The 12,669-nt window shown below is 36.0% G+C and overlaps 1 pseudogene; it reads right to left on the reverse strand.

Annotated features, from left to right (window-relative positions):
• Positions 1-12,171: 12,171 nt before the first annotated feature.
• Positions 12,172-12,296, reverse strand: LOC125999878 (uncharacterized; annotated as a pseudogene).
• Between the last annotated feature and the right edge of the window lie 373 nt (positions 12,297-12,669).

A 12,669-nucleotide genomic window follows, 5' to 3' on the forward strand; every position in this document is an offset into this window, starting at 1 on the left:
AACCACGGTCCGTCTCCTAGGCTAGCGCAGGTAAGGCAGGCACCTTACCTCCAGCGCCACCGCCCGGCCCCAGAGGATTAATTTTTCATTTTGCTGATGACACATTCTATGTTTCCTTTGCCATCTTCCTTCTGCTCCTAGTTACCTCCAACTGTGGCCATTTCTAGAGATTTCTGTAGACCCTCAGTGAAATGGCCTGTCCTCATGATTTAACCTTGTCATTGATTGGCTCCTTCATATCACCTCTAAATCAACATGTCTGAAAAGTTGTCCTCACTGAAAAACTACCTTTCTAAGGACCCTGAACTTCAGAGCTGTCTTTCACTTCCTCTTTCTGCCCCCAATTATGTGCTCGAGACATAGAAATCCATGCTAATATTAGCATGAGAAAAAGTAATTAGGAGGCCACACCTGCCACACATACACACAAATCACACTGTGCTTTCTCAGAATGAAATCTAAGTGAGTTTTGCATTATTTACTGTTTGAGCATAATATGTGCTCAGGCTTGGATTGTTGAAAGTGCACATTAACAGGCCCTTCCGGAGTTACTGCCTGGCATCCTAATAGGGTTACATTGTGGAACAACCATCTTATTTAATGGTTGGAAATTTGGGATCCTCCTTTCTCCTAAGCCAGAAGAAAGCAATGTTCAAGCCATGTTAATTGATGTGTTTTGATCAAGAAGAAGCCAAGGTTAGTATGAGGCTTATTTCCAAAGTGACTAAGTGGAAGAGTCAACACATCAGTCTTTTCGAGCCCACCACAGAACTCTCATTTCCATTCTTCTATCCAAGGACTGACACTCTAAGTAGCTCAGATTCAAATGCAAATGCAAGCACAAGAATGCAGACACACTTTGAAATCAATAACATCGTTTTGTCAGGCAATTCATTTAGTATTTCTAAAAACCAGTGAAGTTTAAAAAACAAGGGAGTTGAAAGCTTGCTCTCCTGTTCTTTGAGTTTTAATGAGCCTATTCCACTCTCTGGGACAGAGAAACCCTCATTAAAACTTGTCAATAGAACATTAGCACCCAAGATGGAGGAGCCCTATGATCCTGGTTAATTTTCTTTCTCTTTTCCACCCATCTGAATATAGTTGAAAAATCTTCTAATGGGGAAATGAACCATTATTTGAACTGTGTCTTTCTAAAGCATAAATTCATCTATTTAAGAAGAACATGTTTTTCTTATCATGTTTTTAATAACACTTCAACTGAGATTTTCTTTGCTAAGCTATTATATATTCATAAATAATATGTAGTTCTCTTCCATCTCAAACAAGCTCCATGTGGCTGCACAGAGAAATTGCAGGCAAGACCCCAGTGCAATGCAATGCTATGTCCATATATGTCTTCCTCTCTTCGAGACCTCACATTAGTTTCTAAAAAAAGGGAAAATGAGATTCAGAATCTTATTTTAAAATGGTACATTTGACTATAGAATGGGAGAGAGGTGGGGTGAGTAACTTGCCTACCCCTTGACACTGCAACCATTGAAATCCTCAATGAAAGTGAGACAGAGCAAAGTGCAATCCCCCAGGTTTCATTTGCTGTGCTGATAGGTGGTGCATTATTTCTCCTCTTCTACTGTGACTTTGCATGTCATTATGTCATCAAAACTAGGCTTTGTTTCTTTTAATTACTGGATAATATTGATCATTATATATTTCTATGATGTAAAGTTTCAGTGAAAAATACCTTCTTTTCTCTAATATGCTGTAAATCTCCTGTCTCAAGGCAATCTAATGCATGTAAAAGACTCTTTAATCACATATTTTTTTTCATGTTCATGGTCCTAAACTGCAATACACAACAATATAATCACCAAATCTCATATTAAGAACTGAAATGACTAGTTTTTAATTAATTTATTAATTAAAATTAATTCTTTTCAGGTAGAATAGTATTAAAGAGGTCTGGAAATGGAATTTTATGTTCCAATTATTACAAAAAGTTGTTCAAAGTAACAGAACAGTCTCAGAGATTAGTACTTATAGGGTCCTTTGTACTCTACCAAAAGTTCATTTGCTTTTGTTTCTAAGTTGTCCTATAAAATCTTACAAGTTATGCTACAGTATTGTTTTATTGTATTAGCTTTCAGTGGACTTTAAATTGAACATCCTTTGTATGCAGCAACAGGAATACAAATTTGAAAAATATGAAGTCCTTCCTCTTTAAAGAGAATACATTATGCCTGAAAAGAAGGAGGATGGGCTAAATTTCAAGTAGAAGAAACCAAAAGATGAGTACCTAAAGAACTAACTAATAAACAGAGAACCATCTTGGTTCAAACAGTTATCATTAGGAATCTTGGCTTTACCTTTTGTATATAACTGCACATCTAAACATTTTGAAAATGTGTCCTTGCAAGTGAAATATGACAAAGTAGCCATAAAATTTATGCCACAATTCTGCTTAGTGATAAAATATATTTGATCAAACATTTGATTATGTTTGCCACATTAGAGATGTTTATGGACCTAACAATACTCCAAGTTCAGCACAGCACTGTCCATTATCAGAAGCTTAATATGCGGTTTTTATACATGAATATTATTTTTTCAATTTACTAGGTACTTTCTTCTTTACCTCATTCTCAAAGAAACCTGAGTTTAGACCACATGGTTTAAATGAAAATTCAGTCTCTCTCTCTCTCTCTCTCTCTCTCTCTCTCTCTCTCTCTCTCTCTCTCTCTCTCTCTCTCTCTCTCTCTCTCTCTCTCTCTCTCTCTCTCTCCCCCTCTCTCTGTCTTTTTGTTTTGGGGCCACACCCGGTGACATTCAGGGGTCATTCCTGGCTGAACATTCAAAAATTGCTCCTGGCTTAGGGGACCATATAGGACGCCGAGGGATCAAACCGTGGTCTCTTCTAGGTCAGCCTCATGCAAGGCAAATGCCCTACCACTGTGCCACCACTCCGGTCCCAGAAACTCAGTTTCTCAATAATTATGTAGCTCTGAGCAAGTTTCTTGGTCTATAACTATCTGGATATAAATGTGAATATGAACAGTTTCAAATATCTAATAATATTATGAAAATTAAAAGACAATGTATGTAAATGTTTTATTAGTATGCCTATTGCATGCTCAGTAAATAAATAACAGCTTTCAATTGATCTTTTAGTCTGCCTGCTTTAAAAAATTCAAATAAAATGAAACTTGGTTTCTATCCCTACTTTTGTGACTAGACCCATGATTTTGATTAAACTGCTGGTGGGCATGTGTCTACCTGCACTGTAATGGCACTAATACTAGATATATTCCACTGTCCCTTTTAAATGCTGACAATCTTCAGTTGGCTCAATTTTTGTGACATTGTGAGTTCCCAGGCATGACAGTTAGTCTGGAAGTCCCGCAGGGTCAAGGAGCACCCCACTTCCTGTTCAGTATCAGAATAAAGCTCTGCTTCCAGAAAGAGGTTTCAATGGTGGTAAAAATGATCTCCCAGAAGGCCTTGTAATGAATTGTTAGCCACAGTTTTAAATGGAATATGTAACTGCTGAGGAGGCAAGGTCTTCTATTAACCCCATAGGGGTTCTCTTAACTGTGTAGAACTAAAGAGATTGTCACTCAAAAGAGATCTTAATTCTAGGGTTTATTCAGTTATGCTTCTTTTTTCTCTAGCAAAGACGCTGAAAATGAAAAAAAGGGAAAGATCAAGCATTTTGCCATACTAATGTTCAAAATTTCTTTGAACTTGTTAACCCTGTGGTATTCTCAGAAGAATTTGAGTGCTTGTTACAAAAAACACCTTGCAGTTTTCTTACACCTTGGGTATAAAGAACACTGCATAACATCATGAAATCTCCATCTTTCTCTGAGGTATTTCTCTACAAAATCTATCACCATGAGTGAAATTAATCACTTTTTTCCCTTAGGATTACAGACTTATGTCTCTTTTCTCTCTATTGGCAGCATTCCTTGATATTGCTTACATTCCAATGGCACGTTGAGGCAAAAGGACATTGTAAGTAAGGAATCTTATTTCATGGTACTTCTCAGAGTGAACATCTTTGACATTTTATAAACCAGAAAAGAAAGAAAAGTGGGATAATATTTAGGGTACCCAAGAGAAGTGCCTTATTTACTTTTATAACTCAGCCTATGGAGTTCACAGCCACACAGTCTTCTTATTCACAATGCAAGAAAGTCACTTATAGCTTGTGCATATTGCAAAAGATATTAGATGCAAAACAGTCTATTTCCATGTTGTATATTATGTATGTACTTTGTGGTTGAGTTTATGGGGAGAGTTGTGCTTATGTGCATATATCTGTTTTGTTGAAGCTATGTGTTTTTGTCTTAAAATCAGCTTATGGTCAACAGGCACATAAAAATGTTCATCATCACTTATTTTAAGGGACATTCAACTCAAGACAACAATGAGACATCATCTTACACAGTGAGGATAGCACATATAAAAATACTGGATGGGAATTTGGTGGGGAAAAATCTCTCCTCCACTGCTGGTGAGAATGTTGTGTAATTCAACACATCTGGAAAACAGTATGGAGATTTCTCAGTAAACTCATAATTGAACTGCATTATAATCCAGAAATACCACTTTGGGGTATCTATATCTAGGACATAAAAATATTCATTCAAAGGATGTTCGCATACAAATATTCATTGTAGTACTCAATACAATAGCTAATATTTGAATTTTTTCTAAATGTTCAATGACAGATGAATAAATCCTGTAGATATTATTTATATGTGTACATATATATGCACACAGTGAAATACTGAACAGCCATAAGAACGATGAAATAATGCAATTTGCTTTAACATAGACAAAATCACAAGATATGTTAAGTGCAGTAAGCAACAAGTAGGATAAACATGAAATGAGATCATTTATATGTGATATTTAGAATATTTAGAATAACTGTAGGAAGAGATGCAGTGGTTTAAATGTTTTCAGACTTTAGAGAGGAAAATAAAATTGAGAAAGATAAATGAGAAAGGACAGGGATTATGAATCAAGGGGATTTAGGTACATTGGTAGTGTTAGGAAATAATAGAACTAGTAAATATCCAAAACACGGAATCAACAATACTGAAATCATGAGACCCACAATTTAACAACCAAACTTAAAAGGTGCCTATGAAGATACAAAGCTGGAAGGGGGTTGACAAGGAACCTGAAAAAATTGTTGGATTGCAATTGACCTGGTATGAAATTGATGGTGAAATCATTGGATGTCCAAAATTTAACCATGAACAACTTTATAAATCACAGTACTTTTATTTAAAAAAATATTTTCAGCCATTGGGATGTTGGGATGGAATGCCTGAGGACACGTTTTTGCTTTAGCCTGTCTCATGCTAATTCTCTGTATCCTAACCAAATTAAACTTTTGATTTCTAGACTGAGTTATTTTCTTTAAACAATTTGAGGTATACTTTATCAGAAAGTTTATAGAGGCCATGTTTTGATATGCTAGTTTTATTGTCTCCATTATTTTTTGTCCTAGGATATTGCAAGTGTGAAATAAAAAAAACTTCTTATATGTTAGGGTTTGCAGTAAAAATATGCGAAATATGAGAAATCTATAAATAGCTAGAAAAAAGTAAATAAAAATAAATAATTTTACTAATTGACTAAGGTTCTCACTATTTCATTGACTTACGATTCTGGAAGAATTCATTTTAGGGGTATTTATATTCAAAAACACTATAAAAGTAAACTACTTCTTATAAAATAAGTGTCTTCTTTTTTCCTTTCTTTTTCTTTTTTCTCCATTATTTTTAAGAGTAGTTTCTCTTCTACCTAAAATAATAAACAACGTGAGATATACATATTTACAATCACTCTCAGACACACCATACATAACACATATTTAGGTCTCAACTTAAATGTCACTCCAGAGTGTCTTTCTTTCTCATAGTTCTAGTGAATGATTCAACCATGTCCTCTGCGATATTCTGGCCTTTTCTTCGATTGTCCATGTATTGTCTGTTGTATGTTTGTAAGTTGTCTCTTTCATTAGATCTGTAAGCAATACATAAGTAAGAATGTTTTCTTCCCTCTGTTATATCTCTGATTTCTAGTGTTCCATAATTGTTTGATAAACACTTGAGTGGATGAATTGAACATTGTAACTTAAAGCAGCCCCAGCTGCCCCCCACAGCCTTTTCTCTCCTTCCTCCCCGTTTCCAGGGTTATTCATGGACAACTGATAGGGTCCCAGCAAGTGGATTCCGGTGAGGTGCAATTTAAAAGAGACCCCAGGCTTCCTTGTTCCTGCAAGGGGCTGGGAAGGGACTGCTGATTTTTCAACTTCCAGCAATTAGGAAGCAAACGCCTCTCGGGGAGTCACAAGCTTCAGCAGGCAACAAGGGGAGGGCATGGCTCCATGCTCTCTTCACTATTCCAAATCACAGACCAAAGTGGTGTCTCGGAAACACCCCCCTCCCTCTTGACTATTTTTAAAACATAAAAGGGTCACATGTATCTTCTCTGTATATCTCAGATGTATTCCCTTTACATCTATAACTCTTTTCGAATATCCTCATATAGTGACAATTTTGCCTACTGGAGTTTTTGATTGTTTGATTTTTGCCCTTTGAGATCTGTTTTATAAGCAATACTGGTAGAAGAATATCACTATATAAATTTCATGTATGTACCAAGTTACGGGGAATGTTGGACTTTATTCATTGGCCCCCAGATGCACCAACAATATCTTGTGGCATTGCTTCTCTTTTGCATAGGCACATTAAAATGGGAAAATAATACATATGCAAACAAGTTCTTATCTAATAGAGATGGGAACACAAATTTGGTAATGTAATTAAGCCTTTTACCCTGAACATTGGCATAATGATTTGGCTCAGGCCTCAGAAGAATGGGCATCGCCCACACACACCTGAACAATGAATACCATCTATGTAAACAACCACAATTGTCTATAACATTACCAGGATCCAAACCTCTACCAGGAAAGACCTACCACTGCTTTGGCATTGACTTACTGCAAAGAGTGCTCCCAACACCCACACGACTCAGCAACAGTCTGCATGCAGGGCAGTTCGCTCCGCATTGAATGGTATGCTGAAACTAGAGGATGCTCCACATCAACCTGACATCGATGAAAGAAATGCACAGAATCCAGAGTCTTTAAATATAAGAATCTGACACCAACAATAGCTAACGTGTGAAAAAGTTTCACCGGGACCTTGAGAATGACTGGAGTTGGATGGATTGGTATGCCTGGAACCCAGAGTCGGTCTTATGCCAATAAACTTCTGTGGTGAGACCTTTTTGTAATCAGGTCAAGGATTTTTTTCCATTTTCCCCATTTTTCTGGACCTATGCAAACAACGGCAATTGCCACTATCACACCTTTATTATATTTTTTTACTCTTATCCTTTAAGGAAAAAAAATACAACTTACTGAACTTAAAAACAAATAACTGTAGTAGAATGCCTGTCTCTAATACAGTCAGGGGATGGGAAGGGGGAGGGGGTAATGTTACACTGGTGAAGGGGGGGTGTTCTGGTTATGACTGTAACCCAACTATGATCATGTTACTTAAATAAAAAATATATTAAAAAAAGATTAATCACCCAAATATCTTTGAACCCTATTTTTGGTATGTGCAAGAAAAATGTTATATTTAAGAAGGGGAAAAGTGAGGGGAATCTGAATGCTGAGGTGAAATTAAGTTAACTCTAGAGCAGAATGCACCTCTAAATTTTGATTCATTTGTTCGGTTTTCACCCGGAATCCAATGAAAATGTCTTTCATAAAAGACAATCATTTTGCATCCGAGTCTCAACTATTTTTTAAAATAAATTTTATTAATAGAATACTTGTCTTTTGGCACATAACCTAATTGCATACATATGAATATGGGAAATAATATACACTATTAAATATCATGTGTGTACATAAATCCCCCAAAGAACAATGGACATCAAAAAATTCCCAACCTTAGTACTGCTGGTGAATGTAAAGACTATGTGTACATTTGAAGATAAAGCTTTATTTACTACTGGCTTTGCTTCTGTGGAGTTGACTTTTTGTTGTTGTTGTTGTTGTTGTTGTTTGGGCCACACCCGGTGACACTCAGGGGTTACTTTTGGCTATGAGATTAGAAATTGCTCCTGGCTTTAGGGACCATATGGGATGCTGGGGGATCGAACCTAGGTCCATCCTAGGATATTGCCAGAAAATCAGTCGCCTTACCACTCCGCACCACTGCTCCAGCCCTGGAGTTGACTTTTTAAATATTTTTTAGTTAAGCACCATTATTATAAAAATGTTTGTAGTTGGGTTTCAGTCATCAAATGTACACCACGCTTCACCAATGTAACATTTTCCCACCACCAAATGTTCCCCATTTCCATCCTCCCCTATACCCTGCTGTCTGTGGGACAGGCATTCTATTTCTCTCTCTTTCACTATCATTGTCATGGTAGTTAGTTGTTAGTGAAGTTATTTTTTTTAAAAATAAATTATTTAATTGAATAACCACAAGATACAGTTACAAAGATTTTTATGATTGAGTTTCAGCCATACAATGTACAACACCCTTCACTTGTGCATATTTCCCACCACTTTTGTCCCTAGTTTTCCTACTGCCATCCCACCTGCCTTCATCCTTCCTGCCTCCATGGCAGGCAATTTTCTTTTCTCCTCTCTCTTTTTCTGACTTTCTAGCATGAAAACAAGTTTTCTAACTTGTTTCCATATGAAGGATAATATTGCATGCATTTTCTATGAATGTAGTGGCATTGAACTGCCTCATAAGTATCTATGCTGTGTATACTTAAAGATGCAAAATATTTTCTGGAGAAATAGAAATGTACAATATATATAGAGTCTGATTGATTAGCATTCATCCAAACCATCTCATGTAAGTCAGTAAAGAAAAATATTTGTATCCCAATGTCACTATCTCCTAAGCTAGTCTATCTGACTTTCTGTGCCACTTGCTTTTTATTTCCATCAACTGAAATAATTACCTTTTAAAGTTATACTCTAATATATCCTTAGTATCCTTCCTTCTCCATTACCTGCAGGGAAAGGAATTTTTTGTTCAGTTATCATCGAACTGTGCTCAGGGATGGCTTAATCTTGGCTCTATATAATTCACAGACCACTCCTATTGATGCTCAGGGGACTATAAGTGGTGCTAGGAATGGAACCCTAGGGTGTTTGTGTGTAAGGAAATATAGAGCATTACATGCAAACTTTTTCCAATATCTGAGAACTGTGTTTTGAAATCATGAAGGATTTATGATGTCATATAATCAGTAGTTTCCAACTTTGACAAATATTAGAACTAATGGCAGGATTTTATAAATGATATTTTGAAAAGTCCCAGATGAAGTCATTTATATCAGAATATCTTAGTCTGAATTATACTTGGGCATCAGGGTGTTCAGGTATGCCAGCTGTTTCTAGATGCAGTGAAAATTGCTAATCATTGTCATAAAATTACAATGTGACTACATTTATAGGGTAAAACCTTTTAGCAAGGAGGAGAAAAGAGCAATGTTAGCTCGACATACATTCTATTTATAATCCATGCCAAGGAGTCTGTCTGGATGGCATAAAATTCAGAGTGTTTTGGGGGTTTGCATAATAGAGATACCAATTAGTGCTCAGTGTATCATGAACCCACCTCAACATTCTCAGCTATATTGCTCAGGGATCATTAGGGCCACACACAGCAGAGTTCTGGAAACTAGGTGGTGTCCAAGTTCTGTTGGGTGTTGAAGTTGAGTTTGGGGTTTCTGCATGTATTTTACCTCTTGAGCTATCACCCAATCCCTCAAAAGTGTTGGCTATTGGGAAGAAACATAAATATCTCAGAGTTTAATGAACCACAGTAACTTGATTTATGTTCACTTCCTTTAAATCATCTGTAAAATGCAGGTAGTTGACTAGAAAGTGGCTTCCATTGACATTTATTAAAAAATTGAGGCATAGTGATTTATAAAGTTATTCATAGGTGAGGTTCTGGCATACAATTTTTATTTTAATTTTTTTTATCAAAATTTGGTGGCTTGGAACCAGAGTAATAGCACAGCAGGTAGGGTGTTTGCCTTGCATGTGGCTGACCTGGGTTTGATCCCAAGCATCCCATATGGTCCCCCAAGACTACCAGGAGATATTTCTGAGAGTAGAGTCAGAAGTAACCTTTGAACTCTTCCAGGTGTGGCCAAAAACCAAAGAAAATTCTGTGGCTTACAATACTATTAACGATGGTTTCTCATGTGCCATTTTCAACACCATACCCATCACTAGTATATCTCCTTGTTCTCCCAAGCACCCTCAACACCCCTCCTTCCCAAACTCCCTCCCAACTCAATTATGTAGATCAGTTCTGTTATGTTGCCTTTTAATCTTTGTTACTATGTCACTTATGTACTTATGTCACTCTGTTACTCTCACATATGAGTCCAACATATGAGAGGGAATATTCTGTAACTATCCCTTTCCTCCTGTCTTCAAGCTGCAGGATACCCTGTACTTCCATCATAACAATGAATTTTCTCTTTCTTAGAGCTTTATAGTATGAAATTGTGTGTATATATATCTCACAGCTTCTTGATTCCTTTATCAGTAGTTGGGCATTTGGGATGTTTTCAATATTGTCTATTGTATTAAACTATAGTAATGAAAATACATCCTTTAAAATTAATGTTTTCATATTCGGATGATAAAGACCAAAAAGTGGAATTGCTGGAGTTTATTGTAGTTTTATGGGGATAGATCTCCATATTGCATTCCATAAAGGCAGAACCAGACACATTCGTACCAATAGCAGGTAAGTGTTCCTTTCTCACCACAGTGCCAACATTGACTATTTCCAAACATTTGAATAAGTACTATTGTCACAGTTTTATAGTTTCCAGGAGCCTTTCCGTGGACTTTTTAGGATCTTCTGTGAATATTACCATATCATCTGTATGTAGTGACAGTTTGTTCTCTTCTGATTCAGTTTGATCTCTTCTGATTTGATCTTTTTGATTTCTTAATTTTGCCCAATTGCTGTTGCTAAGCTTTCTAATGCTATATTGAATAAAAGTGGGACAGTGAACATCATTACTGTGTGCCTAATCGCAGAGGGATTGCTTTCAGTTTTTCACCATTTAAGATACTGGCTGTGAGTTGGTTATATATGGTCATTATTATTTTGAGAGAAATTCCTACCAACCCTAATATTTCAGAGTTTATATCATTAATGGAAGGCTATCTAAAATTTTCTCCAAAATCAATAGGTATTATTGGCTTTAATATTTTTGTAAGTATAGTGAATTGTGTTAATTGATTTAAATGTTATAAACAATCTTTTCTTATCTGTTTTTAATCCAACTTTTTTGTGTATCAACTTTTTGATATGCTGTTGGACTATGCCTGCTGTTGGATTACGCCTACTGAGATTTTGTTAAGGATTTTTTGTGTTGATGTTCTTCAGGGAAATTTTATTTCTTTACTGTTTCTATATGTTTTGGGAATTTTGTAACATTGTCTTTATATAACCCTTTAGAAAAGATTCATATTTCTTTAAAGTTTGAAACAGCTGAAGAAGTAAGTGTACTAAGTATTCTTTGAGGTTTTGATAGAACTAACCAGTTAACTCATATGACCCAAAGATTTTATTATTAGTTATTATTTGCTTAAAACTGGACTTTTTATGCTTTCTCTTTCTTCCTTAGTTTTGGAAGACTACATGATTCTAAAAATTTGCCTTTGTCTTTTGTGTTATACAGCTAAGCAGATACCTTGAATTACTGATACTTTTGTTGAAATTTTCCCCATTAATATTATATGATTTATTTGGATATTTGGATATTTCTCTTTTCCCTTGTTAGTCTCTATCATAATTATTCTTTCAAAGAAGGGTGTTTTCCTTGCAAGTGGCCAACACAGGACCAATGATGGTTCAAATCTCGACATCCCATATGGTCCCCCGTGCCTGCCAGGAGCAATTTCTGAGCAGACATTGAGGAGTAACCCCTGAGCGCCACTGGGTGTGGTCCAAAATCCAAAACAAAAAAAGATTATTGAAATATAGAACTGTCTTGTTATTTTTCTGTGTGGGATTGTTGTTTCTGAAATTGACAATTTTTATAGTCTGCCTTTAAATATTTCTTTCAGGTTTAACTATAGCAAGTGTTGCCAGCTCTTGTTTGATTGGGAATGTTTTTTTTTGTTCCCCCAATTCACAATACAGACCAGACAAAGGGCCTGGGTTGAGGTGTATGTGCGGTGCATTTACTCCTCTTTCTATACAGTGTAAAAGCACACAGCCTGTGGTAAGAATTGGGAGGCCTTATCTTTTCTTTTTTTGATTTTAATATATATAAATATCATATATATATATATTATATATCCTTCACCAGCGCAACATTCCCATGACCAATATCCCAAGTGTCCTTCCTCCCCACCCCACATGATTGGGAATGTTTTTATCCCACCTTATATATAAAGTGGCAAGATAATGGACTCTAGGTTAAAGTTTTTTCATTCAATTATTTAAACAAATCATTCCACTTTTTCCTTGCTTGTATGGTTTCCTACAAGAGAGATGTTGTGGCTCTTATGCTATTTTCCTTATATTTGAAGTTTCTATTTCATTCTTTCTCAATGCATTAGTAATCTTACTTTTTGGGGATTTTCTTATCTCTTGATGCTTTATTAATCGT

Source organism: Suncus etruscus, chromosome X (assembly GCF_024139225.1).
Source record: "Suncus etruscus isolate mSunEtr1 chromosome X, mSunEtr1.pri.cur, whole genome shotgun sequence".
NCBI lineage: Eukaryota > Metazoa > Chordata > Mammalia > Eulipotyphla > Soricidae > Suncus > Suncus etruscus.